General features: G+C 39.4%; 1 protein-coding gene across 5 annotated transcripts in view; it reads right to left on the reverse strand.

Annotated features, from left to right (window-relative positions):
- HYDIN (HYDIN axonemal central pair apparatus protein) overlaps nt 1-27,444 on the reverse strand; it is a 442,685-nt gene that overhangs the window by 364,568 nt on the left and 50,673 nt on the right. For 3 of the 5 annotated variants that reach the window (XM_086688949.1, XM_086688948.1, XM_086688951.1), the window contains exons 3-4: nt 16,517-16,558; nt 16,220-16,285 (exon numbers count right to left, since the gene is read on the reverse strand). The gene's annotated coding sequence lies outside the window, so the exon portion shown is untranslated. Of the gene's footprint in view, nt 1-16,219; nt 16,286-16,516; nt 16,559-19,100; nt 19,265-27,444 lie in introns of those variants that run through there. The other 2 variants (XM_086688952.1, XM_086688953.1) reach the window with 2 other exon arrangements.

Genomic DNA, 27,444 nt, shown 5'->3' on the forward strand with positions numbered 1-27,444 from the left:
ATAGGTTGACAGACTAAAGATGTTTTCACATAGTTTGAAAAATAATTTTTTTCCTCTCAGAAGGTACTGTCAGCAGTAATAAACCAAAATCCTGAAGAAGTATTCTGTTTTTGTTAAGACCAAAGGTTTTGGAGTCATCAGACCAGGGTTTTAATCTTCCAAAGCCCCTATTTTCTCATCTGTAAAACGGAGATAATGGTAGTGAGCCTACTCTAATAAGTTATCTTTTACCATGTAACAAATTGCTCCAAAACTTAGCAGTTAGAAACACAAAACATTTTGTCATTTCTCACAGTTTCTGTGATTCAAGAATTTGAAAGACGCTGGTGTAGGTGATTCTGGCTTAGGCTCTTTTAGGAGTTTGCAGTCAAAGCTGGCAGCAAGGGCTGCAGCTATCTGAAAGCTTAACTAAGGTTGGAAAAATGCACTTCCAAGATGGCTCACTCACACAGCTAGCAAGATGGTCCTGGCTCTCGGGGGGACACCTCAATTCCTCTCCTCATGGGTCCTTCTAAAAGGCTGCTTAAGTGTCTTTATGGCATGATGGCCTTCAGAGCAAGCAACCCAAGAGACCAAGGGAGAGGCTGCAATGTCCTTTGTGACCCAGAAGTCACACACCATCATTTATGCAACACCAATCATCCTCATTCAGTGTGGGAGAAGCCACACAAGGACGTGATTACCAGGAAGGGAGGCTCACCAGGAGCCATCTTGAAAGCCAGCTACTACATTGACCCCGTGTTTAGTACGAGGATTAAATGAAGATAGTGTATATAAAGTACTTTACTTTGTATAGTACCTGGCATATAATTGTTCTTAGTGTTAGCATTAGCAGAAAGTTTGGTGTAAGAAGAAAAGCGATGAATTTGTTCATGTCTTCAATTTCTGCTACTGTCACAGCAAGGGCAGGGCAATTATACTCTGGAACACTGATAAATTTTTCTTTCGCCCCAAACACCATTTTAGCAGGAAAATACCAAAGAAAAAATTAGGGGAAATGCTCAAGTGCAACATGACTTTTGTTCTCAGTGAGGGGTTCTTCAGGAACTCAGAATAAAAGGACTAATTTCAATGTTTTAATCTTACTTCATCTTCTGTGTTTCTACTGTTTCTAAAGCTTCCATGCTCCCTGGTTTTCTATTTGTCTTATCTCTTTTAAGTTGGATTACTTTAGATGTCACAGGTTTCCCATTGGCCTCTGCTCTCTTTCTCCTTGAAATACTTCCTGAAAACAATCTACCTCTGCAGAATGTATGACCTATTATATCTGATGTAGATTAGAGAGATAAATTTCACAAAGAATCCTCTTGTTTGACCCATGTTGAAGAAAAGAAAAATGAAGATGTATTTTTTTCTGGTTACCAATTGCAATGTGGGAGGTGGAAGGGTAGGGCAGAGGGGAGTGTTCCCCACACCAACAAGCAATTCTCAGGATACCAGTTGGCTGTCGTACAATTCAACTCAATTCTGACATTATCAACCCAGAGCTAGCATCAGATTCCACAAGTTAAGGGTTCATTCCTACAAGACCCTCTCCCCCAGGACCACCAGATGCTCATCACAAGCCCAGAGTATTACCTGTACTTCTGAGCAACTAGAGATAAATCAGAGGTTCCCAACACCCCCTCCTCAGGTTTTAATTTGCTAGAGTGACTCCCAGAACTCAGAGAAACATTTCACTTAACTAGAGCATTGGTTTATTATAAAAGCATATAACTTAGGAACAGCCAGATAGAAGAGATGCAGAGGACAAGGCATGTGGGAAGGGGTACAGAACTTCTATGCCTTCTCCCAAAGCTCCACTCTCCCCAAATATCTACATGTTCACCAACCTGCTCACCAAACCCCGTCCTCTTGGGCATTTATGGAGGATTTACTACATAGGCATGATTGATCAAACTATTAGCCTTTAAAAACTGACTCTTGGCTCTGCACTGAATGTGGAGCCTGCTTGGGATTCTCTCTCTCCCTCTCTCTCTGCCCCTCTCCTGCTCACACTCTCTCTCTCTCTCAAAATAAATAAATATTTTTAAAAAGCTTTTTAATTAAAAAAGAATAACAACACTGATTCAACCTCCAGCCCCACTCTCCTCCAGTCTCCCCTCCCCAGAGGTGGGTGGGACTGAAAGTTCCAACCCTCGAATCACAGGGTTGGTTCTTCTGGCAACCAGCCCCCCATTCTCAGGCGGGGTCCAAAAGTCATCTCATTAACATAACAAAAGACACCTTTATTGCTTTCCTCCCTTAGGAAATTCCAAGGGTTTTAGGAGCCCTGTAAAGAAATGATGAAAACCAAATACATATTTCGTGTTATAAACCCAAATATCACAAGATGCATGGTGAGAACTAATTTTCCTAGGCTTCAAATTACAAAACAAACTGCTTCTCAGAGAAAAAAAAATGTCAAGTGCTAGAAGCTTGTTCAAACTTAAAACCAGGCCAGACACAGTCAGGGGTAAAGTCAAACAGCCAACTCTGGGCCATATGGGAAGAAGGTAATGTTAAAAAACAAAATTCAACTAAGTAAACTTGAAGATCAAGCTGGCTTTATTCAATTATTCATGAATAGGGCAGCATCTCATTGAGTAAAAAGAAAGGAGCTCCAAAAACTACTAAATGGAAGGGTTTTATAGGCAGATGGGGGTGGGAAAAGAAAGTTAAAGTAATGGATTATTTCAGGCAACAGTCACCTTTTAACAGCAGATGGATCGGATCTATCAAGGAGATTACCTCCCTACTGCTGACCAGGTAATTCCAGATAGAATGGGTAAAGGTAACATTCCTAGGAGAGGCCTAAACTGCAATCAGATTAGGTAGTAAGTCTTGATTTACTGACATGGGCTTAGCAAAAGTGACACTATGTGGGGTCTGTTGTTTCTTTTTTTCTTTTCTTTTTTTTTTTTTTTTTTTCAACACTAAGGACAGGAATAGAGCTACAGCTGCAGAAAGTGCTTATTTATTATTTGTGAGCCCCAATTCACATCATTTTCATGATTTAAACCAAGAATTTACAAGTATTACTGTTCCACAATAAATTGCTTTTCTCATATGGAATTCAATTATCTTTCGATTTAATAGACTATCTACTACTTGCAAAGTACTATATTAATTAAAAATAAAATCAGGGGCGTGTGGGTGTCTCAGTGGCTTGAGCACCTGACTCTAGATTTTGGTTCAGGGCATGATCTCATGGTTCATGAGCTCAAGCCCCACGTGATTCATGAGTCCAAGCCCTGCTTGGGATTCTCTCTCTCACCCTCTCTCTCTGTCCCTCCCCAGCTTGCACGCACACCCACTTTCTCTCTCTCAAAATCAATAAACTTTAAAAATAAATAAATTAAATTAAAAAAAATAAAAATCATATTGGTTTTGAAGAGTGAAGAAGAAACTGAGTGTTATAGCCTCTAGCATACAGTAACAAGCACCCAGAAATCCAACTGGATTTTGACTTTGATTTTGCATATCTTCCCACATTCAGCCTTGGGAACAACTCTAAGTGAAAAGCATTGTTGCAATTTGATTGAGCATGTGATAAATTCTGCTTTTAGTTACAATGAGGTGGATAAAAGATAAAGTGATATGGTCTTTCAAAAAATTTTACCGTGAAAGTTTACATACATACAGAAAAGTTATATCCATTACAGCTCAATTAATTTACCACATGAACATCCATGTTATGATCATGCAGGTAAAGAAACAGAACACTGTCAGCACCCCCAGAAGGACCCTCACATCCCTTCTCAATCACTAAGCCCTTTCTCCCTACTAAAGGCAATCACTATCTTCACTTTTGTAGAAATCACTTCCTCGATTTTCTTTTATTACCTAAGCATGGATCCCTAAACACTACAGTTTTGCCCAGTTTCTAATATTTGAAACAATGGAATCATACAGTAGGCAGTCTTCTGTGTCTGGCTTCCTCTGTTCTGCTCTATGTACCTATTTCATTGCATATAGCTATAATCTCTTTTCATTTAAGTTTAATAGTTCACTATTTGAAATATACTATTATTTATGAATCCATTCTACTACTGGTTAACATTTGAGTTGTTTCCAGCTTGAGGTTACATGAATAAGACAGTTATGAACAGTCTTACAAATGTCTTTCTGCACACAAGGCCAAGCAGACCATATATCTTGGAATGGAAGTGCTGGGTTGTAGGGTAAGAGTATCTGAAACTATGGTAGATAATGCTAAACAGTTTTCCAAAGTCATTGTACCTATCTATGCTCCCACCAGTAGTGTATGAGAGATCTGGTTGCCATCCAAATTTGCTAACACTTGCTATTAGCAACCTAAATTTTAGCTAACCAATGGTGTATCATCATAGCTCATTGTCCTATTAATTTGCATTTCCCTGATAACTAATGAGATTGAGTAGGTTCACATATGTTGACTGCCCATTTGGATGTCCCCTTTTATGAAATGTTGTGTGAAGTGTTCAAATCTCTTGACTTTTTCACTTGGGTTGTCTTTTATTTCTTGATTTGTAGAAGTCCTTCAAATATTCTGGATGCAAACACTTGGTCAGTTCCATATTTTTGTAGATGTCTTTGCCCACTCTATGGCTTGTTTTTTCAATTCAAGTGGCTTCATGGGCCAACTTCCAGTTCATCCCTATTCCTTTGAGGCAGCCTTTTGAGGTCCAAACCCCAACAGGAATTCACCTGGAGTCTTCTATACTTGGCAGGCCCTAGTCACCAATCCCTGTTGCCTTAGTCCACAAAGACTGTCCCAACCCTTATTCTCTCAGCTTCTTCCTTGGAATTTGCATGTGCTCTCAGGGGTTCTAAGTTTGAGGCTCACTTCCCTGGGTACCTGTACCCTCTAGAGCTGGCCTGATAATTCTTCGCCACCTTGTCACCTTCTAGTGCCCTGAAGAAGGCTTCTGTTTATAATCTTTCCAGGTTTCCTAGATGTCCTCAGCAGGAGGACAAACCTGCACTACCTAGTCTACCCTTCTCAGAAGCAGACATCCTCGAGGCACCTGGGTGGCTGTTGGTTCAATGTCCAACTTCAGCTCAGGTCATGATCTCACGGTCCGTGAGTTCGAGCCCCACATTGGGCTCTGTGCTGACAGCTCAGAGCCTGGAGCCTGCTTCAGATTCTGTGTCTCCCTCTCTCTCTGCCCCTCCCCCACTCACACTCTGTCTCTCTCTCTCTCAAAAACACAAATAAACATTTAAAAAAAAAAAGCAGACATCCTCATTTGCCGAGTGTAGATGGTAGAAGGGGAGAAAACCTAATTCATGTCTAATGAATTTTCCACTGCAAAAATAGAACATTGTTTAAAATTTGAAGATAAAATCGAAAAATGAAGCACAATACAAACAATGCCCAGGACTAGTAAAAGTTAAGTTAGAGCACTCCTCAGATGTCTGAAATTAACCTGGATTATCCATTTATGTCACCTAATCCAAGATTTATAGAGCTGATATCTTGACATTGTGATTTATTTTAGGTATCAAGTTGAGGTACAATTATTGTCAACTTGGTGTATTAACAATGAAAATTTACTTGCAGAACTTTAATGGACAGAAGTAAACTTTTTAAATTTCTCCACCAAGCAACCAAGGACATATTTTCAAGCCCCTTCTCATTTGAAGAACCAAAAAAAAAGCAATATATTTTTTTGAAAAGGTATATTAAGATTGAGACTCTGAGCTTTAGCTAGATCTTCTTTCAGAAAGTGTCCTGATCCATGTATGGATCTGAATTATGAGACACTATTACAGATACCCTCAGATAACATGGTAAAATGCATAGTTCTTGTCTCTGGAATGCCCAGCCTCTCCTTCCAAGTCCATTAACCCTACTGGTACGCTCTGGTCCCTTCTGTCTAGGTTCTCAGGCTGCCCTGTTTCCCCTGATCAAACTACAAGATTATTTAGAGATAAATCTCTGGAACTCTCTTCTTCCGCCCCACCCCCTTTCCCATGCTAACTTAGAGTCATCCTATAGGGGTCAGTTGAAACATCACTGCCTCTAGAAAGCCTTTCCTGAAGTCTCATAGCAATTTCACTTTTCACATATGGAGTAAATAATTTGTGTAACTACATTTCTATGTCTGCCTTCTTCACCAGAGAGCAAGTCCCATGAGATAAGAGACCTTGACCATTATCCTCATCACTGGCGTATATGCCTAAAATAATGCCTAACATGGAGTCAATAAATATTTGTTGAATGATTGGATAGGTAGCTAAATCACTAAACCACTTATGCTTTCTTTTTTTAAAAAAAGGAATCATGGAGCGCCTGGGTGGCTCAGCTGGTTAAGCTACTGACTTTGGCTCAGGTCATGATCTCGCAGTTTGTGAGTTCAAGCCCTGCGTTGGGCTCTGTGTGGACAGCTCAGAGCCTGGAGCCTACTTCAGATTCTATGTCTCCCCCTTTCTCTATGCCTCCCCTGCTCACACTCTGTGTCTCTCTGTCTCTCAATAATAAATATTTAAAAATTTTTAACAAAAAATAAAAAAATTTAAAAAATAAAAAATAAAAGGAATCATTTGTCAGATATTTATAAGTTTTTACCACCCTGTATCTATTTATCCTGCTTCCGGTATCAAAATCATTTTCCCTCAAGGAATCACCCCACTCCGTACCCCAGTCCAGAAGAGGCTTATCCCAATATCACATCTCTCTGGCCACAGTGATTGGTCCTGGACATGGCAAGTGATTAAAGTCAAACCAGTCGGAGCCAATGAGGCTTAATTCTGATTACACTGGAACAGCTGCCAAAGAGGCATGTTTTCTTTCCACTGAGGTTGCTAACTAGGTTATGAGCTTGAAGCTGTCGGCAGCCCTCTTGCCCCTCTGAGAGGAGAGAGGGTGTTAAGAATGAAGCCACACATGAACACTGTACCATGAGACTGAATTCTGATGACATCATTTAAATCCTTAGATCCAGCCAGGAATTTCTAAGTTATCTGAGCCAATTAATGTTCTTTGACACAAATGTCATTTGAGCTATATTCTGTGGACACAATCTCTTGACAAAGTGAATTCCTTATAAATAATTGCAGTCTATTATTTCTAATGTGTTACCATGGCATGAATAGCTTGAGAACCATTTAGACCAAAGTTTGCAAAGGCAGTTCTTGATGGTCTTGTTAATTTTGTCAAATATGCTGATATAAACATGGCAGACAAGCTATTTTAAATCCATGTTTGCTTTGTTAAAATATAATAACTTCTACTTTATATACCATTGATTCTGTTAGCACCAGATCCTGCAGACCAGTTGGCTTGTAGAAGCACACAAACGGAATGCCGCTGACTTCTACAACTATTACACAGGATGAATGTTCATTTGAAGAATTTGCTTCAATTCACACCACACACACATCACTCAAGGTGAACAATTTTATAAGCTTCTTATGAATGCTAGGCAATTCATATTGTTTACATTGCAGCAATTCATAAACAAATACAGTTATTTATGAATTTGCTACAATGAAAAAGAGATACTGAAATTACCATTCAATGATAACTAAAATTCCTTATTTTGAATTTAACCATCAAATCAATCAATCAAATTAACCATCAACTCATATTTTAATATCAACAACAGATATAACGGCCCCCTCCTGTTGGCTTAGCAAAAATTAAAAATAATTGTTTAAAAAAAGCTGCAGTCTATCATTTCTTTGCAACTCCTTTGTGGAAGAAATATGAGCAAAGGAAAATAGTGGGTGTGTAAATTTCTTTTCCTAACACAACAATCCCTAATTCAAGTGTCCTTTCCTCCAGTGTGCTGTATTATTCTATCAATTATTCTAATTATTCTAATTATTCTAATTACTCAATTATTCTATCAATTATTCTAATTATGAAATTTTCTAACATGAGAAAATATCTTCTCATATGCCTATAATGGGATTAGTAAATAATTTTCTCAAATCTATGTATCTTACTTGGATTCAAGAATGCATGCTCAATTAGGAATACTCTCCAATGCTCTTAACTCCTTTTAACAATCTACTTTTATAAAGGATTTCTTTGGGCTGTCTAGTATAATTGCCCCCCACACACACACCCACCCATTCTCCCATTCTCCTTCTTCCTATAAGAACCCAATGCCCTATCCAGAAAACGTAGAGAGACCTAGCCAATCAGAGTATCCAATTATCCTATGTTCTGGCTGGTCTTGTGTGTGAGCATGAATCCTCCCCTTGAATGACAGCTGGACCTTGACAAAGAGATTATTTTTCCCTTGGATTTCCTGGGCTGAAAATGAATTTAAAGCTATTGGCAGCCATCTTCCCCACCACATGCAAAAGGCTTTTTTTTTTTTTTTAATATGTATTTATTTATTTTGAGAGAGTGAAAGAAAGAGTGAGCAGGGGAGGGGCAGAGAGAGGGAGAGAGAATCCTAAGCTGGCTTCAAGCTCAGCTTGAAGCATGACCAAAGGACTCAATCTCACAACCATGAGTTCGTGACCTGAGGTGAAATCAGGTGTCAGACGCGTAACCAACTGAGTTGCCCAGGCGTCCCAGGGAAAAGGCTTTCTTGCAGAAAAAGCCAAGGAGATAAAAGCAGAAACGTGAGCGAGATGGATAGATGACAGGAGGAAAGAATGATGAATGTGAGTTCATTGTATTGCTATTGAAAGCAATGCTAAACTTTGTGGCCCTGGTACACGTGGTTCATCTTTTGATCCTATCAGCCATCACGGTGTCCTACCTTAATGGACTAATAAATTCCTTATTGTAATTAATTTGTATTGAAGTTTGAACTAAGTTTCTACTACTTGAAACCTAGGAATCATACATTTACTTAAAATTTATTCCTGGGATTAATTACCAAGATTTGCAAATAACTAATATGTAATGGAGCAAGTTGCTATTTATAAAGCAAACTGAAAATATCTTATTTCTATTAGAATAGGAGAGAATAAGCTTATACATTTTGCACTTACATATAACACATAGACTAAGTCATTTGTACCATTAAATGTACCGTCCAGGATGCCTAAAAATCTGGAAATCATGAAAAGTCATTAGATATTTGGATTAAGTAACCCAGGACAGGTAATTCCATACACAAATTATTTCATATCTGAACATAGCTAGCACATGGCACGGTCTCTGCAGAAGTTCACATGGATCCAAAAATTCTGGGTCATCTGAGTCCAGAAGATAACTAGATATACTTCATTTTCATACTTTAAAGAAGTATACAACCCTATAGAGGGTTATAGACAAAATTCTTTACGGAAAATTGGTACATTTTACATGCATTTCTTCTAAGTACTAACAAAGTGAAGTTATTTGCCAACATTATTTAAAAGTGATCTGGGGCACCTGGATGGCTCAGTCAGTTAAGTGTCCAACTTCAGCTCAGGTCATGATCTCAGGGCTCGTGAGTTTGAGCCCCATGTCAGGCTCTGTGCTGAAAGCTCAGATCCTGGAGCCTGCTTCGGATTCTGTGTCTCCCTCTCTCTGCCTTTCCCCCAACCTTCTCTCTAAAAAATAAATAAACATCAAAAAAAATTTTTTTAAGTGATCTTATTTGATAATCAAATCCTCTGACAAAAATAATGCTGGGGAATCAGACTTCCTTTCACAGAAAATATTTAGAATCCCTTTCATGAAGCCAGCCATACATATTAGAGCAAACCCAGATTTACTCATTGACCCTTCTGTGGCTCCAACTAACATCAATGAAGAAAGGCACTGGTGCTTTCATCAATCTCCACCAGTCATTGGGAATGTGGTAATTCCCAGAAGCAAGTGAACAGCAAGCTGCTTGACCCTGCTCAAACTGAGTGCTTTCAACAGGGATCACTGTCTCATACATCCTCACTAGCAGCTACTTGTTAAATGCTATATGTCTACTTTTTATTAAAATGTCAAAAGTAATTCTTTTAATTCATACTGGATGGCTGTCGTAACAGAATTCAGTAATGAAAACCAATGACAGAGATTAGTTACATACTATAAAACTGTACTTGAGCCGTCTGGCATAAAACAGGGCCATTTTTCTTCTCTCAGTTATCACACTGGTAAATATTGACTAGGAAATTCTTAGTGTGTTGGTGCCACAGAGCTTGGCCAGATCGATTTCTATTACAATAGTATGAAAAATGCCTGTATCCAGCCTACATTTCTAATAAGAACAAAAATAATTTTTTCTCCTAAAATAAGGAGGACTTCCATTTCCAATAATGGCAGGTAACAGTTGGTTGAACCAACCATTCAAGTGAACACTACTAAAAACTTTAGTGAAAAAAACTGTAATCTTCTTAAAAGTATTAAAAGGCAATCAATATAGTAAGCAATTACCAGACCAAAATCTAAATGCAATCAAACACCAGAGAAGTAAGCAAAGCACTAACCTCCATAACCGCTTTTGCTCCAGGGCACTCACTAACCTTGAAAACCTGGGGCTTTGTTTGGTGGCCTTGCTGGGCAGTGAAACAGAAGTCAATGATTAGAGTCTGCTCAAGATGGGAAATATAATGAGAACTCTTTTTTCACTTTACACTGGGACCCAAAATTAAAACTGGCCACTCCAACACCATCCCCAAAAAGCCATAGTAAAACTTGCCAAGGTGCTAAGCAAAGAAAGAAAAGAAAAATAAAGGAAAAAATATCCCCAAAGTTGGGGTCACTTGTGATTCAAAATTGCAGCCCGTGTCCATACTACTAAACTGTCCAGAGAACTTAAAATCATGAGTTAGGTCTAGGGAAGTCCCAGATTAACAGATTCTAAGGTGCAGGGCAGAAGCAAATATCATTCTCCTGTCAAGGAAAGCACCATCAATGCCAGACCTCAAAAACTAAATATCCCTACAAATAATATTTTAGGACAATGAGGAATAGAAATAAGCAAACACACAAGAAAACTAGACACCATGAACACAATTAGCAGAAGCTCAAGATATCAGAAAGACCATCAAAGGCTTCATATAGGGGACTTATTAGATACAGACCATAAAACAACTGTGTTTTTACCGTTTGAACTACTAACAGATAAACCCAAAGATATCTTCAGGGCACATGAATCATTTTTTTTTAATTACAACAATTCTGGGGTGCCTGGGTAGCTCAGTGGGTTAAGTCTGACTCTTGATTTCAGCTCAGGTCATGATCTCATGGTTTGTGAGTTCAAGCCCCACATCAGTTCTGCACTGACAGCTCAGAACATGCTTGGAATTCTCTCTCCTCCTCTCTCTCTCTGCCCCTCCCCAACTCATGCTTTCTCTCAATAAATAAATAAATAAATAAACAGATTTTAAAATTAAAAAAAAATAAAATTACAACAATTCTATAAGACAAATGGACTCCAAAAATGTCAATGTTCTGAAAACCAAAAACCCAACAAGTCCCCTCCCCCTCAAAAGTCAAGGAAACTGATCTACACTAAAGGAGACTAAAAAGCTTAACAATGCAATGTAGCATATGATCCTTGATTGGGTCCTGGACTTCATTTTTATTTTTATTTTTATTTTTATTTATTTTATTTGTACTTTAGTTAATATGCAGCACAATGGGCTAGATGGGCATTGGGTATTCAGAAGGAAGGACACTTGTTGTGAAGTCACTGGACTTCATTTTTAAAAACCACTGTAAAGATTATTGAAAAACTAGGGAGATATGAACACGGAGTATATATCAGAAAATACTATATCAGTTTTAAGTTTATAGACTGTGATAACAGCATTATGGTTATGTAAAAGAATGTTTTAAATCTTAGGAAATACCTGCTAACTATAAAAAAGAGCAGTGTCATTATATCTCCCACTAGAAGTCATATATTTGCTTTCAAATGATTCAAAAGATAAAGAGAGAGAAAGAACAAAGGCAAATGTGGCAGAATGGTAACAATAACTGATGACTCTGAGTAAAGAGTACTTAGGTACGATTACTTCAAGTTTTTCTTAGGTTTGAATATTTTTAAAAACAAAATGTTGTAGGGGGAAGTTATACAGTGGATTCGAAAAAGAGTCCAACAGAACATCTAGCAAAGAAAGACACTAATTAAATTTAGAAATTTTTAGATAGATAATAAGCATATTTTAAATAGCTGAAGAATATATGAGTGAACTAGAAAATGGATCAGAAGAATTATGCAGGTCAGTACATGGAGTGACAAAGAAATAGAAAATACACAAATGAGGTCAAGGGACATGAAGGACAGAGATGTGATGTCAGTGGAGTCATGAGTGAAAGAAGAGAGAGGAGTTAGAGGCAATAACTGAAAACCAATAGCTGAGAACTCTACTGAAACATTGGAAAAGACCAATCTATAGGTTCAAAGAACACATCAAATCCCAAGTTACACAGATGGAGAAAAAAAATCCATACCTAGATTCAGAGAGGGTGAGGAAAACCAAAAATGAGGGGGAAAATTATTAAAAGAGCCAATAAAAAAGATTATTTTCAACAGAGCCATGATTTCATGAGAGCTAATTTCTCAATACAGTGGAAGCCAGAAGATGGTAGAATGATGAATTCAAATGTGTTTAAAGAAAAAACTGCCATCTTTTAATTCTATAACCAGCAAAAATATCTTTCAAGAGTAAGGGCAAATTAAGGACAATTTTAGACAAATAGATATGGGAAGTTCAACCTAGCCAACCTCCTTAAACTTAGTCAATTAGCACTGTCGATGAATTTTGATTTAACCTGCACTGAATTATAACATTCTGTTCTCCAGTAGTCTGCCCTTTCCTTAAACTGATCCATCCAATAACGTACAACTATAGGATGGATACAAGAATAATGTCCAACCACTGCTGAAAATGATTCTGAAATGGCTAATACACAAATTTACCCCCATTTGAAGTCTCCATGGTACTTCCAGTTGTCATTCATACAAGTTCATGAATACGTGCACATCCATACTAATGTACCACTTTTCCAACATGAGGAACCAAAACAATGTGAACTCAGCAGGGATCTCATTGTCCCTGATCATAATAATATGTCTGTCCTACGGTTCTGTATTAATTACTTTACAAATAGAAATGTCATTACCCATATATAAATTTCACTTCTGAACAGAACAAAACAAAACAAAACAAAACAAAGATCTATGAGTGGTGACCTCAAACTGAACTGGTTAAATTTAGGGACTCATTTGTAAAGGTCAGCGTCCTTTGCTGCAAATCCACTTCGTATGCAGATGAGAAGTGTAACCTGCCCTATGGCACTGGGCATAATTAGCCAGCTGCACCCTTCTAATAAGGTGCAGATGGTTAATTACCCCAGCAAATAACTGCTTACTTGTGGGCACAAAAGCCTGTACCTAAAATCATTGAAAGTATATTTGGGCCTATTTTTGCTCATGCAAACAAAACACTTGTTCCAAGGTTTCATCTGTGAACAGAGCACCACAGGCTCACACTGCCCTGCTCTGGGGGAGACCCATTAACACTGCTGCGGTCTGGTTCAAGGGAGGGACTACTGGCCACAAAGCTGTATTTCAGGTGGTGAAATATTTCATGGGGTGCTGAATCCTTGTTGAAAAAATCTCCTAATGTTTATTTGCTGCAATAGGAATTGTAAATGAAACAGAATTGGTTTTCCTGGAACCCAAAGTAAATTCTATACTCTTTCGATGAAAACTCTGAAATGAAAGATTTTCACAAGCAAACATTGCCAATGTTAGTTGTCTTAAGAAGGAAAAATAAAAGTCTAATTTTCCTTTGCCCTCGAGGAATTTCATGGGCTAGCTGAGAAACCAGAATTTAGAAAGCCATGTAAAATACAATACATCCAATGATTGTTAGAGACTGTTCCAAAAATCCCATTTAAAAATGTAATCGATCAGTATTCCCATGGCAAGAATAGGATTTGGGGAGAAAGCAGAGAAGGGGTAACTACTTCTTAAAACCCATGTTTGGAAGTCCTCTGCAGCTGCAAATTTCTCAGTATGTTGTAGGGACAAGATGACAGGGCTTGGGAACAGAATACTAATCTACTTGAATCTGCACAGAACCTTTCCTCTGAAGAACCCACAGCGTGTGTGATTCCATTCAGTTTAATTGTATGTTGGAGAAGAGGAAAAGCTACTTGCCATGGTTTTAATTGCTAAGAACACACTCTCTTTTCAGGAACCATCTGTTTAATTATAATTACAAGCAGCGATGTAAAAACACAAATGCTTAACAAGTATAAAACTCCCCTACCACTAACAGTTTTAACATAACGAGCCATATTGTGAAAGAGTATGTTGCCTTTTCCCTCTCTGCAATATTTCATGATTTAGCAAATGACAGCCTACCATTTATTATGGAATCTCATTCTGGTAAAGCTAAAGTTATTAATTACTATTCTTAGATTATATCCCTCTGTTATTCCTTTTTATTAAACTTTAATTCCCTCTGAAAGTGAAGGGAATTATATCAGAAATGAAATATATACGGCCCCTTTTTTTCCACCTCCCGCTAAAATCTTTGAGGTTCCATATAATAGACATCACCTATAATTAATTACAGGGACATTCCAAAGTATTGCAAGAGTAATTTTTTGGCTTTCATAAACACAAATTTCTGCCTTCCTGGTTCTGAAATATGCTTACAACACTGTTATTTTAAAAGCCACAAGTATTGGTAATTGTTTTCAGGCATGAATAAAAATAGCTTAACCTTGAAATTTATTTTAATTAGGGATTTTTCAAAGCCACTGCTGCAAACTTGGGTGGATTGTTTATAATAAAAACAAGCATCAACAACATAGTTGTAGAGAACATAGAATTAGGGAAAGTTATTTAACTTGGGCTTACAATAGTAGTTTAAAGAAATAAAACCAGACACAGATGCAGTCAGATCATAATGTTATTAGAGCAACCTTACATTCAGGACATTTTAGATAGACTATTAAAGCAAGAACATGTCAAATAAAATGCAGATTTATGAACTACCAAGATATTACAAGAGATTTCTTTCTTAGTCATTTCACACTAAACTTTCTTTCTTTCTTTCGTCCTTTCTTTGACAGAGAGAGAGCATGCAAGCACAGCAGCAAGGAGGGGCAGAGGGAGAGAGAGGATCTTAAGCGGACTCCATGCCCAGTGCAGAGCCTAACACAGGGCTTGATCTCAAGACTGTGAGGCCATGACCTGAGCCAAAATCAAGAGTTGGACACTCGATTGACTGAGCCACCCAGGCGCCCCAACACTAATTTTTCTTTAAAGTCAACCATGTTGACTCCTTGGTATTCATTGTAAGATGAAGACCACTACTTTAACAAGATCATATGCTTTCTGACAAGCCTTTCAATCAAGCAAAGAACATTTTTTAAAAGCCCACTCCTCTTCCCTACCACCGTAAGGGGTAAATATGACTCTTTTAAAAAATCAGCACTTAAGCACTTTAAATCCTCAAAGAAATAAAAAGACTGCACAGTTTTTCAAATTAAAACACAATAGAGGCATCTGGTGATTTGTCAATTCCTCAATTATCGTTCTCTGCCCAACCTGAAATCCTTCCAGCCATGATCTGACAATTATTTTTTGCCTTATTTCAAGCCCTCATTCCCCTTGCAAGACATTTTATATGAAGAGAAGCCAAACGCTAAGTGCCTTTGCAGTGTTAATGAGGAAATAGATCTTGGAAGAAATCATTTGAGACAAGGAGACTGCCTGCAGGAAACGGCTGTTTCTTTACTTTCGATGACAGCAACCATGATCGAGTGTACTACTATCCCCTGCGCTGTGAAATGTGCTCATCCTAAACCAGTGACCTTTTACCTTTGAGGTCTGAGTCCCACTAGGAACTGGATAAAAGCTATAAACATTATCTCCCCCAAAATGAACATAAATATAACATCTAAAGGTCCACATATCCAAGGTCAAAATCTCTACTTTACACAGATCCTAAAGCGTATCGGTTAAAACTTGATTTCAATACTCACAAGCTATGAGGGTGTCTTTCAAACTTGATGAGAGTTTTCATGTTCTAAATGTTTTTGCTGCTAACATGGAGAAACATTCTCAAAACTATTTTGAAGTTTGTCAAACTATGCCACTAATTAATAACAATAACTTCCCCTCTACTTTGTGGTTGCAAAAATCATTCTCACACATAAGTATTGCTGTGACTTCACCCAAATAAATCTGAGTTTGCTCATATACAAATAAAATAAAATGAAATTACAAAACAATAAAGTGATAAAAATGAAACAATTTTTTAAATGACAGAAATGAAATAAAATGTAAAACCCAAATCTATAAAACTTCCAGAAGAAAACATAGAAGAAAATCTGTGTTACCTTGGGTTAGGCAAAGAGTTCTAGGTAGGATAATCCATAGAAGAAAACAGTGATAAATTGGACTTCCTCAAAATTAAAAAGAAAAAAGTGACTTCAAAACAAAACTCAATAAGAAGGCAACTGAACAGGACATGGGCAAATGATATGCACAGAAACCTCACCAAAAACGAAACAGAGTAACAAAGAAGCACATGCAGTTCAACAGTGTTAGTCATCAAGGAAATGTGAATCTGTTAAAAACAGAATGAGATACCACTACACATCTACAAGAATAATTAAAATTAACAAAATTGTTACCTGCTAGCAAGGCTGTAGAGCAAATGAAACTCTTACACTATCCTGGAAGAAGTGCAAAATGGTACAGTCACATGGAAAATAGTTTGGCAGTTTCTTATAAAATTAAACATACACTTACCATAGAATCTAGCAATCCTACTTCCAGGTATTTATCTGGGAGTATAACATATGTACAAAACACGTGGATACAAAGAGCTGTATGTGAATGCTTACAGCAGCTTTATTTATTCATAATCACCAAATACTGAAGGCAACCCCAAAGTCCATCACCTGGTGGTATATCCATTCAACTGAATAGACCTCAGCAATAATAAACAATGAACTACTGTTACATGCAACAACATGGATAAATCTCAAAAGCGATGTATTAAATAAAACAATCCAGACAAAAAGTGCTATGTATCTTATGATTCCACTATTATGATATTCTGGAAAAGGCAGAAATAGAAATCAGATCATTAGTTGCCAGGGGCTGGAGGTAGGGCAAGGGGATTGACTATAACTAGGTACAAGGGAACTTTTTGAGCTAATGGAATCATTCTATAGATTAATGTGGTTACACAACTATATTTTTCAAAGTATTTTTCAAAAATCATGGACCTGTACTCCCAAAAGAAGTGAATTTTATAGTATATAATTTATATATTATAAACCTGACTTTAAAAAATAACTAAGAATATACCAGGAGAAAACATCAATTTAATTTATATCTCAACATAGCATAAAAGGTATCAATATCCAGGATATGTACAGTAATCTTACAAATCAATACAAAAAGGACAGTGACATTTAAATTGGGCAAAGATAAAGACAGGCAATCCACAGAAGACCAATTATCAATAGTCAACAGATATAAACTGCTCAATCTCTCCAGTAATCTGACAAATGTAAATTATAACAGAGTGATCACCATTATTTTCCCATCAGAAAGACAAACTTTCCAAATAGTGAAAATACCAAGTGTTGATGCCTACAAAGAATAACTATAATCTCTACAATAAGACCCCAAAAGATTTACATCAATGGGGATGATAGAATTTCAACTATGTTTATACTTAGCTAAATTAAAAGACAAGAATAACCTTTAAAATAGTTGGGTGGTTGTCTTTGCCATTCCAGTCAGTGGACTATCAGGTAAGGTGAGATAGTCCTGAAGATGCTCGTGTTGGTTTCATCACTTCTGGAACAGTGTGTCTGCCTAATACAGACTGGGGAGACCACAGAAGGGATGCATGAATGAATGATTCTAAGGATTTACCAGCCCAACAATCAAAGAGTGATGTCCACGTAGCCATTCAAATGGGTCCAGACTCCTCGACATCGTTAAGAAAGAAACTGAAGTATGAAATGAGGGCCAGAGCAAAATTTAGAAGAATAAAGACATAATGGAACTCATAAATTTATCCTTCTACTAATTTTTGGTGACAAATAGGAAAAGTCTATAAATCAGAATTTTAAATATTCTCAAAATGAAAGCTTTTCAATGGTTTGATTTCTGTAATCTCTACACCCAACATGGGGCTCAAATTCACAACCCCGAGATCAAGAGTCGCATGCTCCACTAACTGAGCCAGCCAGACTCCCCTCAATGGTTGAATTTCTGAATTGGGTTGCTCCCAGATGATTTAAGAGTTTGTCCAGGGATATTTTTGACTGCATCCAACTTTGACTTTAGCGCTGACTTCTAAACCTAATACAGTAAAACGTGACTCCACCATATAACCTCATCAAGGGCACACAGATCCTGTAGTAACAATATTTTTTTTTCCTTTTTTTTCCTGCAGTACACCTACCTTAGTACTAGACAGGAGGTGGGACCTCAGTTACTTGAAGGAGTAAAGAAGAATGGGGAAGAATCATCTTCATAAATTACACAGTATTTGAAGTATTGTCAAATGGAAAGGACAAGACCCAACAGAGGAAGGGAGGAAGAAACAGATCCAAAGTAAACAGGCGAACACACACAGAGGACAACACACCTGGTATCCAGCAGAGTTGGTGATTAAGTCATAGCAACCGGCTACTAACTAGCCCTCATCATGGGGCACTTTCTGAGCACAAAGTTGCTCCACTGTAAAGGCAGGTTAATCATTAAAATCACTTCACAGGACCACGGCTATGAAATGTGACCATATATGTGACCATATTGGTCAGGAATTGATCCTCACAGTCTTCCTGAGAAGGAAAGGGGGAGGGAAGGAAGGGAGAGGGAGCGTGGCACCCCATTTGGGAGAGAAATGATGGAAAATGATTTGCCCAAGGCCTCACATCTACATAGAAGCAAAGTGAACACCCAGGTGGGAGGATCGGCTATTCTAATGGGAATGAGAAGAAGGGGCGAGGGAAGGCTGAGGAGGAATGGGGTCTGGAAAGCTTGAGTAACACCTGGGATGCAGGTTCCTCTCCTCGGAACACGAGGAGAGGATGTCCCAGCCAGTCCCCAAGTCCTTCGAACTGTGACCCCATGATCACTGCAAGGACTTCGGACCCTGGAACAACAACCCCCCCCCCCCCCCCCCCCCCCGCCAACTGCCTGTCATTTCCCGTGCCCTGTTCCTCCTCCAAGACCCTGCCTCCAACTCACAGACGCCGCAGCCAAGGAGTCCGTCCGTACCAACTCCAAGCAGCCTGCTCTCCTCCAGCAGTCTGGGCCGAGTTGTTGCCATCCGTTGCCACAGCAACGACAGAGCGCTGCACGGCCTAGCAAGCTGAAACATGATTGGAGCAGGCAAGCGTCCATAGCAACTGCCAGGCAGCACTACTTGGTAGGAAAGAATTTCATTTTCAGGAATTCTTCGGACACCTCTCCCTAAAGGCATCCTTCGGCAGGCACTTGTCCTAGCTCTTTAAATGTAATTCATGCAGTATCTCATTAAAACATTTGTCTCTCTGTTACTGTGAGAGTTCTCATTTTCACAGAATTTTTTTTTAATTTTTTTTTACATTTATTTATTTATTTTTGAGAGACAAAGAGAGACAGAGCACAAGCGGGGGATGGGAAGAGACAGAAGGAGACATAGAATCCAAAGCCGGCTCCAGGCTCCGAGCTGTCAGCACAGAGCCCGACACGTGGCTCGAACTCACAAACCGCGAGATCATGACCTGAGCCGAAGTCGGAGGCTCAACTGACGAGCCACCCAGGAGCCCCTCCACAGAAATTTTTAACTTGGGGTCAATTTTACCTCTTCAGGTAAAATGTCCATGAACTCCCCTAAGTTACATGCAAAAGTTTATGTCCATTTACTCAGTAGGATGGTCCATAACTGTAGATTTTCAAAGGAGGCAGAACCAGAACCCAAGACAGTCCAAAAGAATAACTTCTATATGCATTAACCCCATCTTCCTTCTCAGAGACCACAGATAAGAATAGTACGGTTCTGGGGGGCCTGGCTGGCTCAGTCCATAGAGCATGCCAGCTCTTGATCTTGGGGTTGTGGGTTCCAGCCCTGCACTGGGTGTAGAGATTACTTACAAATAAAATCTTTTTATTTTTATTTATTTTTTTAATAGATTTTTTTTACTGTTCATTTATTTTTGACACAGAGAGAGAGAGACACAGCATGAGCAGGGGAGGGGCAGAGAGAGAGGGAGACACAGAATCTGAAGCAGGCTCCAGGCTCTGTGCCGTCAGCACAGAGCCCGACGTGGGGCTCGAACTCACAGGCTGTGAGATCATGACCTGAGCCGAAGTCGGATGCTCAACCAACTGAGCCACCCAGGCACCCCTAAAATCTTTTTTAAAAGTAATGTGGGGGACGCCTGCATGGTTTAGTTGGTTAAGTGTGGGACTCCTGGTTTTGGCTCAGATCATGATCTCCATGGTTCATGAGTTTGAGCCCCATATCAGGCTCTGTGCTGACACTGCAGTGCCTGCTTGGGATTCTCTCTTCCTCTCTCTCTCTGTCCCTCCCCTGCTCACTCTCTCTGCCTCTGTCTCTCAAAAATAAATAAATAAACTTAAAAAAATTTTTTTAAATAGTGCAGTTCTTGCCAGACTTTAGATCGTGGTCTCATTCAAACCCTGCCTTGGAACAGCTCCCAAAGACTTTAACTAACTCTTGACATTCATTCATTCATTTATTCATTCATTCAATAAATATTTATTGATCACTAATTATGGGGTCATACATTTGTCAGAGAGGCACCTTTCTAGCCACTAGAATATAGCAATTATGAAAACAAAGTCCCTAATTTCTTAGAGTTTTCCTTATGGTGTGAGAGACAACAGATGAATAAACAAGGTCATTTTAGTTTATGACAATAAATAAAATGTGGTGATATGACATCAAGTGTCTAAGGTAACACACCCTATAGACAGGGTGGTCAGAGCAGTTCACATAGAGGAGATGGCCTTTGAGCCAAGATGTGAGAAGACAGCAGCTAAAGAAGAGCAAGGAAGACAGAAACACAGGAACAGGAAATGAAGTTAAAAGAAATGAATTTGAATGTTAGAGAAAATGAAAGGCCAATATAGCTGAAAAGGAGACAGCTTGTAGGGCTGTGGGAAGATGCAATCAGATTGCCCTTCCCCTAGCTCTTCAAAGGACTGGCAACTTCTCCTTCCTACTCCCTTACTCCCCCATCCCCAGTCACACCCTATCACATTACCCCAGTTCTTTCCTTCATAGCCCTTGTGGCTTTTTACTGTCTGTGAGCTCCCCAAGGACAGAGACATTACTCAACACAGGATCCCCAGCACCTAAAAAAATTGGCCCAGCATGGACACCAAATAAATATTTGCTGACTGCATCAATCTCCATATTACAATACTAGGAATAGTGATGGATCGTGGGAACAAGACAAAGACACCTCTGCCTTTATGAAGGGTAAATGCTTGGTGGAATAAATGAATTAAAAACTATGTGGGCAAATGAAATGTAGGCAGAATTGAATGATTTAGACTATACGTGCTGTGTAAAGCTGATGAACAGCTCCCTTGGTAAGTTCTTCATTCTGTTATATTTCTGTTCAATTTCACAAATATCCAGTGCTAACTATATGCCAAGCACTGTGGTACATAGTAATGACCAAGAAGAATACCAGTCTTCACTGGAAAGCTTACAGTCCACTACCATGCTGTCTATGACAGTAGCCAGCAGATACTTGGGGCCACTGAGCACTTGGTATGTGGCTGGTCCAAATTGGAATGTGCAGCAAGTATAAACTCCAGATTTCAAAGACTTAGTTCAAAACAAGACTGTAAAGTATCTCATTAAATTTTTTTTAATATTGATTTCATATTGAAATAATAAAATTTTGGATATATTGGGTTAAACAAGATTATCATTAAAATTATTTTCACTTGTCTCTTGTTTTTTAATCTAACTGTTAGAAAATGTTAAATTATGTGTCTGGCTTGCATTATATTTCTATTGGACAGCACTGGTCTAGTGGGAGTTTAATGCAGGTTGAATAAACAAGTGACATCTTATTACAGATGTTAAAGTAGACATTTCATCTGAGGCAAAATAGCTAGCAAACTTCAAATAGAGGAACTAGATCAAGAATTTACAAAGAAAGTAGGTTAGACAACTCTTAAGACTTTCACACATGAGTGTATAAAAGGGTCAGGAGTAGACGATTAGGAAGGATTTCTTCAAAGAGGGCTGAGCTGTGAGCCCCACCTCCTAAACCTCCAGTCAAAATAAAGGGGCTTTGCGGAGACCACCAATGAGTTTAACATATCAGAGGGCACAGAGTGCTTGTGTCTGAATCCCACCTGGAATCTAAAGGGCAAGAGATGGCTGAACTTGTCAGCAGACAGCAGAGCAAAGGAAGAATTGTTGGGTTGGGGACAACTTGTCCCTTTCCCCCAAGATTTCTCAAGGTAAAAAAATGCATGAGGATTTTCTATGGAGCAGACGTGGGCCACTCAAGAAAGATGTGTAGGGTCATTTTGGGTCCTTCTAAGAGGAAAATCTGGTGGGAAAAGAGACTTCAGCCAAGGGAAGCTGAGGATATTGTTAGGTTTCTAGGGGCCAAGGAAAAGCAAAGAACCAAGCAAAAGAGAGATGCATTTGACCCCATTAAGAGAACTGCAGGGTACAGATAGATGCCCAGTGATGAGGGTAAGCTTTCTGAAAGACCCTTGAAAGTGCCCCACAAGCGGAAGTATCATCTTAATCATGGCAGTATCACACAAGTAACAATTTTCTTAGCGTCTTTTTCTTCCCTACCTCTTCATGCTCTACTCCCACCAGGGCCAAAAAACAGTTGCCCAACTGGGGGCACAGGTGTAGAGGCTGGCAATGAACCCAAGTAGAAGACAAGAGGGAAGAAGAAGGTGACCCTGCTTTCATTCCCCAGCTAAAGGGTTCCTACTTGCAGCAGCCCAAGCTAAAAAAAACAAAAAAGGAAAGGAGACACAACTTTAAAAGTTTTGAATATCACTTTGGACAGAACTTTTTAACAACTGTACTGAAGCTGGGTTTTGACACACAAGAGGGTCCATAAAAGTCTTGGCACCTGACTGAGTTCGGCCACAGGCAGGGAAACAATTTGTCCCACAGAGACATTTTAAAGAGAAAATAGAAGACAAAAATTAAGTTGCTTTATGACTGCATCCACATGTCATACTTGTCTGACTTCAGGGTTACAGAAGAAATATGAGACAGGCTATAAATACAAGCAGAAACATGTGTTATTCTTGAAGTGTACAGAGCAGTAGAAGATGTATAAAGTTAAGGATTGAAGCACATATTATTACAGGGAGAAAAATAGATGATCTAAAGTCACATCCTCAGAGCCAGACCTAAGACGAGCATTTACCCCCCTCCATTCCCAGAGGCCTTTCTGGGGCTTCTGAGAGCCGCTGTTCCCTCAGGGCCGATCTGCAGCTGCTGCACAGGGATGAAAGCCTGGCTTGTTCTCAGCACCAGATCGACAGGTGGGCAGTCAGCACAGGGAAAAACAAACACAAAAACAAAACAAAATAAAAGCCATGGTTCTAGAAATGGAAATCCCACTGAAAACTAATTATGGTATTAACAAGTAGATCAAATTCGAAGATCTTGGTTAACTTACATTTACCTTCAAACAAGAATGTTAATAGGAAGGATGAAGACTTCTCTATCCTAGAGCTGGATGACCCCTAAGGAACCTCACACTTGCACTGGGTAAGAGATGAGGCCAGGACCGTTCTTTCTAAGGTAATTAGATTAATGAGCAGTCAAGACTGAGCCTTCTTTAGACTTCAGAGTGGTTAGTTAAGTAGGCCAATTGCCCTGGGGGCCTCAAGCCACCCAGCCTACCTCAGCAATCCTGGTCCATGAGACCCAGGCAGAGGAGGGTCATGGCCAAGAACTTAGGGGGCAGATACCCAGAAATCATGGGCTCACCATTATAAAGAGCCTTAGAGATCACTGTGTATAAAACTTTTAGAACATAGCAGTTGTTCAACACAGGAGCAATGATTTTTTTACTATTATAAGATGACTCTAGTTCTAAACTTAATCTCTATGTGGAGTTCACTACTTAACCACTCTGTAGTTAAGTTACCACATCTGTAAAATAGGGGCAACTACCACGTAGGACCATTGAAGATTAAATAAGATAATAACACAAACCAAGGGCTTGATGAAGGAAAGCTATGACTCTTATTAATACTGTCACCATTCTTCAGTCCAGTTTTCTCTCTGACATCACCTCCAAATAGTTGCCCAGTGCTCAAAACTGAATGTTGGTGTCATTATTCAAAATTCAGAATTCACTACCCCCCAACGTGATGGTTTTAAGAAGTGGGGCCTTTGGGTGTGATTAGATTAGGAGGGTGGAGCCCTCATGAACGGGATTAATGCCCTTATAAAATAGACCTCAGAGAGCTCCCTAGAGGCTGTCCCCCATGTAAGTTTACAGCAAAAAGACAGCAGCTATGAACCAGGAAGTGGGCTCTCACCAGATACTGAATCTGCCAACACCTTGATCTTAGACTTCCCAGCTTCCAGAACTGTAAGAAATAAATTTCTATTCTTTAACCCATCCAGTCTATTGTATTTTTGTCACAGTAATCCAAACGAACAAAGATACCTAGTTTCTGGTTAAATTCTTGTTCTTTGTTCTTCCCTTTACCAACCTTTGACTGAGAACCCACTAAGCACTGAGTTTAGAGTATACTCAGTGAATAAGATGCAGTCCCTGTCCTCAAGGGGCTGTCTTTGTTTGTTTGTTTGTTTTGTTTGTTTAGGATGCTTACTTCTCATATCTTCTCAAACCTAAGATCAAGCATTAGGATGCCCCATTTTTGAGCAGCTAAAATTTGTGAAAACTTGTTCCTGAAATAGCCCAGAATGTGACTCTTATATTTCTCTTTTATGTGACAGTCCTTCCAGTTTAAAAACCATCCATCATGGTTTTCCAAGTCCTCCATTTTTCAGATTAAACCACTTGAGTGTCTTCAACAGTTTCTCACATGGCATGATTTCTAGTCCCTTTATATCCTGCCCATGTAGGACAAATCCCAGAATGCCCTGCTTCATGGTAGCTCAAAATGAAATACAGTTCTCTCAAGTGCTCTGAGGTGTGTGTAGAATGGGAGTCTTGTAAGAAAAAAAAATTTAATTCCTCACATATGAGACAGTGGGGTAAATGAACCACATTTTTCCTGTTTTACATGAAAAACAAATTCTAATCAGCTTCATTTTGTGAGTAGCCACTGCCAAAATTTTCTGTCGATGTTTGGGTAGCATAAATCACAGCCTGAAGAAGACTGAAGCTTTGCCAAAATTGAGACCCATCTCCCTACCCTTATGCTATTTTGCCTTCAAGGCTCTAGGCTGAAAATCAAAGAAACCCACTCCAACTAACCTAAGCAAATAGGAGAATTTATTGAAGAATTCAACTAAATCATAGAACCTAAGGGCAGCTGGGCTTTCTGGGGGACAGGAATCAAGAAGTAGAAAATTTAGCAGAACAAAAGCAGGGCTGGTCCCTCTGTCTTCCTATCACTCCCTGAGCCAAATGTCCCTACTTCTCCATAGATATACCTATGTCATTCTTTTTTCCTTCACCTTAGACCTCTCTCTATTCTCTACCCAAAGAGTCATCCCAGTGCCCTACATACCTATCCTCTCAGTGCACAAACATCTCTAAGTCTCCAAGTGTGGTGGGTTACATGTTGGCTTTGAAAAAGGTATGTCCACATCCTAATAACCACACCCTATGAATGTTACCTTATTTGGAAAAAAAGGTCTTTGCGCATGTAATTAAGTTAAGGGTCTTGAGAGAGATTATTCCAAATTACCCAGGTGACCCCTAAATCCACTGACCTTGTAAAAGGCAGAATGGGAGAAGTCACAGACATGTAAGAGGCAGAGATTAGACTGGTATGGCCAAGGAAGCCTAAGACCACCACCAGCCACCAGAAACTGGAAGAGGCAAGGAAGGATTCTCCCCAGAACCTCCAAAATGAGTGCAGGCCTGACTATGCCTCGATTTCTGGCCTCGAGAATTGCGAAAGAATAAATTTCTGTTGTTTGAAGCCATGTTTGTTCCTGCAGTCATAGAAAAAGGAACACACTAAGTTTCAATTCCAAATTCTTGGAAGAGCAAATCCGACTGGCTTAGGCTGACACAAGTGCAACATATTCCTCTAATTCAATCACCTGCCAGAGATGAGCCATACTGGATAGATGGGGGCTGGGCCACTCCCGTATGGAGGATGGTTGTTGTTACCAAGAAAATGAGAGTCCGAGTCCCCAAAAGCCATCTATGACATGGGAGTTCTCCAATCATCCAGGCCTCCAATTTGATTTTCTAAACATCTTTCCCCCCTCCCCACATCCTGTTCATTCATCATTTTTGTGTTTTATTTTGTTTTCTTTAAGTAATCTCTACACCCAATGTGGGGCTTGAACTCACAACCCTGAGATCAAGAGTTGGATGCTCTACCAGCCAGGCACCCCTCACTCATCATTTTTTTTTTTTAATTTTTTTTTTCAATGTTTTATTTTATTTTTGGGACAGAGAGAGACAGAGCATGAACGGGGGAGGGGCAGAGAGAGAGGGAGACACAGAATCGGAAACAGGCTCCAGGCTCTGAGCCATCAGCCCAGAGCCTGACGCGGGGCTCGAACTCACGGACCGCGAGATCGTGACCTGGCTGAAGTCGGACGCTTAACCGACTGCGCCACCCAGGCGCCCCTTACTCATCATTTTTGTACCAGTTTTCCCTGTCTTCAATTTTTCACTTCTACACAACTTTTCACTCCTATACTCCTTTCCAACTCTCCTGCCACGAATCTACCTCAAGCCAGCATCATGCCTTGCCTTGGTCTAGTGCCACAGTTCTCAGACTGTGCCAAGGCACCTCAGGATACCACAGTGAATTTGCAGACAACCGGATGTTTTAAATTTTCACAGGAATCACAGTGATCTCTGTCGGAAACTACAAGCTTGAGACAGTCCACAGTTTCAACACGAGATTATTATACTGTTTCCAATGACCAAATCATTTCAAAGCTGGGTTTTCAATAACTGCTGTGATGAAAACAAGCACCACTTGGAAATCGATGTGGAACAGGAAATGAGGACGATGGTGTCTGATATGTTTCTAGGCCTGAGAAAGTGTGCAGTGATCAACAGGCAGTAGTACCTCATTAGGATGCATGTGCTTATTAAGCTATCCGGACCTGATTACTTAATAAATGGAATTGTTGGCTATTTCTTTGGCCACAGATGCTGTGAAGCAATTGCTAAGACACTAAAAAATATTGCCCATCTTTTTACTCTTATTTTACCGAGAGCAGGAGGTGGGTATTGACTCCCATTTCAAAGATGAGCCACACAGAACGCATCAGTAATGCCCCCAGAGAAGACTAGCTGGACTCTTCTGAATAGAATGTCTGAGATCATTTATTGTGTCACTTACAAATTATAGGCTCATTTTGCTTCCTCTTGTGGAAATGTCCAATACATTCAAGCCAAAAGTATGT

The sequence above is a fragment of the Puma concolor genome, chromosome E2 (assembly GCF_028749965.1).
Source record: "Puma concolor isolate L17-30 chromosome E2, mPumCon1.1.hap2, whole genome shotgun sequence".
Lineage (NCBI taxonomy): Eukaryota > Metazoa > Chordata > Mammalia > Carnivora > Felidae > Puma > Puma concolor.